Genomic DNA, 4337 nt, shown 5'->3' with positions numbered 1-4337 from the left:
AAATTTAATTATTTCATTTTTTTATATTGTAGTTAAAAATATTATTTTAATATAATTTTTTAATATTATAAAAAAATTTTCATAATAACTAATCTTAATAAATAAAAAGTACTCATATATTTTGTATTTATATATTTTATATTTAATTATTTAAAAATAAAAAATTTTGTTGCTATTTAAAATCTTGTGTATTAAAGAATTGCCATTTAAAGTATTTATTTATGTATATTCTGTATTTATTAGAGTTCATCAATGCACTTCTATTATATTGGCCTTTAATTTTCATCTAATAAAATCTAATGATTTATATAAACATGGCACATCTAATGAACACATAATTGTGGTGCTCATCATTTTAGACATATCCAATTTTTAGTGGACAAACTTATAAAACTCATCTTTGACAATTTTTCATAAACAAATATGGCACTCTAGTTAATGGTACATAAAAATACTACTGTTAAATTTTATATGATGAATTTAAAGAATAACATAATGTATTTACTATTGAGAAATATTAAAAATATAGTAAAATTTATTATTTTCATCTAGCAATTCGTCAATAATGTTTAAAAATATAGGCTAAAAGTATGTTGAATTACTAAACTAAAAAAATTAAATTGATGACTAAAAGTGTTGACAAAAAATAATAAATTTTATTAGTCCTTAACCTTTTCTCTTTATTATTTATTATTATAGAGGACCTAATTAGTAACTTTTTGTTTAAGGACTAATCTTTTCAAAGTTGAAATTCTCTTGATGTCATTGACTCTTTAGTAAAAACTTTATCTATGCCTCTAAAAGAAAGAAAACAAATAATATAGTTCGACCGAGGTGGTTCTCTCGTCATCCTTTTTGTATCTAGGTTAATCAAAACTTAAAATCAAAAGTATGGAGGCAACATTAATTCCATGGTTTTAAAAAATCGAACCAAACTGATTAGTTTGACTAGGTTAATCAAGAATTAGACTCCTGACTGGTTTGATTGTGATAAAAAAAATTGTCTATCTAAAAATCAATAAAAAAATCGAACCAATTTTTTAAAGTGTGTCCATTTTTCTAAGGTGCTAATAGACGAGTCATTTTATATTTTTTTTGCTTAAAAAATTTTCACAAGAGAACAATAGCATATAAAAGCTCTAGCAGCCTCCCATACATTAGGCTACTTTTGGAAGAAAGATAAAGACTGAATTAAATTTTTGGATTGTATTTGATGTAAAATACACATGATTGAATTATATCTCCATATCCTATTTGATTTAAAATAAATACAGAAACTAAAATAAGTAAAATCACTCAAATACCCTTGTTAATTAAAAAATAAAACAAAATAAACTCTAGTCCCTTTTCTTCTTCACTCAACTACTGCCTCTAATGAACTCAACTCAAGTAACAAACATACACAAACTCTATTTTTCTTTTTTTTTTGCAACTAGGAATTCAATTCATGCTAATGAATCAAATATTCAAATGTTCAAAAACTTCCCTAAACAACTGACCTCTGACCTGAGGAAGCTGGACATGAACCTTATTCCATTTCCTCGTCTCCACTTCTTCATGGTAGGTTTGGCCCTCTCACCTCTCGCAGCTCTTAACAGTACGTCTCCCTTACCGTTTTAGAACTCACACAACAAATGTGGAACGTCAAGAACATGATGTGCGTTGCTAATCCCAGCCATGGTCGGTCTCTCACCCCATCAACCATGTTCACGGAAAATATGAGTACAAAAGAGGTGGATGAAATTATTAATGTATAAAAAAAGAAATCTTCACACCACGGAATGGGAGGAGACGTCGCTGCCGCACAAGAGCTGAGAAGCTGAGAGAGAGAGAGAGAGAGAGAGAGTTGTAGTTGTAAGAATGGAGGAAGGAGGGGAAGAGGGAGGCAATGACATCACCAGTGAGAAAAGGAGGAGTTGTGCTTGCCGCCATCACCAGAAAGAATGACAGAAAATGCTACGACAAAGGAGATGGAGGTAGTGCAAGATGAGGTGAGTGAAGGTTAGAGAGGTGAAGATGCGATGGGGTAGAATGAGAATTTAAAAAGTTGAATAAAGATGTTTTTGGAAGGAAAGATTATTAAAGTTTCAGTTTTTGTTCCCTAAACTTTTAGTCCCTTAGTATCCCCACTTTCTGAAAGTAGGGATTGAAATTTTGTATTTCGGAACTGAAATTTTAGTTACAGTCTCTAGCTAGCAAACATAATACTAGGTTTAGTCCTGATATCAGTGCAGTACCCCATATCAAACGTAACATAGAGAAGAGAGACTAACCCAGCAACCACTCACCCCCACCTTTTGTCCTTCTCCATTGCCGAACTTCTCTCTGTCGGCCAAAGGGTGTTGTCGCTGTTGAATTACCCTTCCAACAACCTCTTCTCCTCTGCTTTTCTCTCTCTCTCTCTCTCTCTCTCTCAGCTCTTGTGCGGCAGCGACGTCTCCTCCCGTTGCTCTCCCTCTCCTTGCTACTACTATAGTTCGTTTACTCCGTCACTGTCGCCGGTCCGTCGCCCAAATAGCCTTTTTGCTCGCCTCTCTGTTCTCCGCCGCGAGTAACACCACTGTTTGTCTTTTTGGCATTGTCGACAATAAGCTTCTCGCCTCTGACCTTGCCATTCGTCCTTGACTCCCTACATCGTCGCTATGGATCTTTCACTCTATTCTTTACCTCTGTTTTTTTCTTTTGTTTTTCTATGATTTTATTTAGTTTATTTTTTAAAATTATAGGTTAAACTAAACTCAAATAAATTTGTCATTTGATTTTCAATATTATTCATTTGATTGCTGATAAAATAAAATTAATAATAAGATTTTGTGATATTTATGGTTGGTTGTTGATAATTGATAATAGTAATAGTAATGGAGTTGAAGTGAAACAAGATAGGTTTAAGGTGTTTAATAATATTGAAAGTGCTGGATTTTGCTTTTAGACAAGTGCAAAATAAATTATTTGCCCAATTGTTCTTGTTTGGCTTATGATTAAGATTCTTATGTTGGATGTATGTTTTAGACTAGAGCTTTGATTGACTTGCAAAATTTTTTTTTATATATATATATTTTTTTATCTTTTTATTTTTTGAATAATTGTGGTAGATAATTATCTGTAAAGATGAGCTAATGTTTCTTTTGGTTGAATTGATTCAAATATTATGTGTTTATTATTTATGTGTATTTTGATTATTTTTAGTTATAAATTTTGATATTTAAATTTGTTTATAAATTTTTAATAATAAATTATAGACAAATTATCATGTAAAATTTTAAATTTTATTAATCTAACAATTATTAAATTTAACAAGGCTGCTACACATCCATATAACCATATAACCATATAGGCCCAAGCGCATTAAATGCAGAGTGAGAAACACGCGCCACACAAAAAAACGTCTCGTTTTTCCATTCGCGCTTCATTATGAACGAACGTTACATCTTCAACACAAAACCAATATCCCAAAACATTCACTCTCTTCGAACCTCTTTGAACATCACTCAAACTTCAATCACATTCTTTATGAAAACTACTACTGCAAACGAATCGGAAGAAGATTTCACAAGCAACAACCAGAAACAAACGAAAACAGCAACAAAGACTACAAAAGGTATGAGAAAATTACTGTTCATTTAAAATATTGCAATGTCGCGTTTTGCCTAGTTTCATTTCAGTTTTACTGGTTTGATTTGCTTCGTTTGGTGGATTTAACTATTGTGAATGATTTTTACAGTATAACTAAGGCTTTAAGATATAGTTGCTTGTTCTTATTGGTTTGGATAGTTTAATTAGAGCTCTGTTACTATCTCCAGTACTTATTTTCATTGAAGAACAGTATTCTTGTTGATTGAAAATTGATAATGATTTATTAACCACATGAACATTTTTCGACTCGGTGGACTTTGTGATTTTGGTTCTGTGCATGAAGGATTTTCGGTTCGGTGGGTTGTTGATGTATTGAATGAGTTTTGTTTAAAATAATTCACATTAGAGACAACTCTTTCACTTTGATAATACATACTACTGTAATAGTATGGATATACATACTTATGGTTGTTGATAATCCATCTAGCCTTTAAGATATACATGCTTGTGGTTGTTGATGTATTGAATAAGTTTTGTTTAGAACAATTCACATTAGAGACAACTCTTTCGCTTTAATAATCTATACTACTGTAATAATATTTTTGTTGATTGAAAGCTGATAATCATTTATTAACCACATGAATATTTTTCGGTTCGGTAGCCTTTTTTATTTTGGTTCTGTGCATGAGGGATTTTCGGTTTGGTGGGTTGTGGCATTCTAATTGACTTGTTTAACATACACATGCTTGTGGTTGTTGATGTAT

This window comes from Arachis duranensis, chromosome 9 (assembly GCF_000817695.3).
Source record: "Arachis duranensis cultivar V14167 chromosome 9, aradu.V14167.gnm2.J7QH, whole genome shotgun sequence".
NCBI classification, from domain to species: domain Eukaryota; kingdom Viridiplantae; phylum Streptophyta; class Magnoliopsida; order Fabales; family Fabaceae; genus Arachis; species Arachis duranensis.
Note: the sequence above shows the minus strand (reverse complement) of the source record.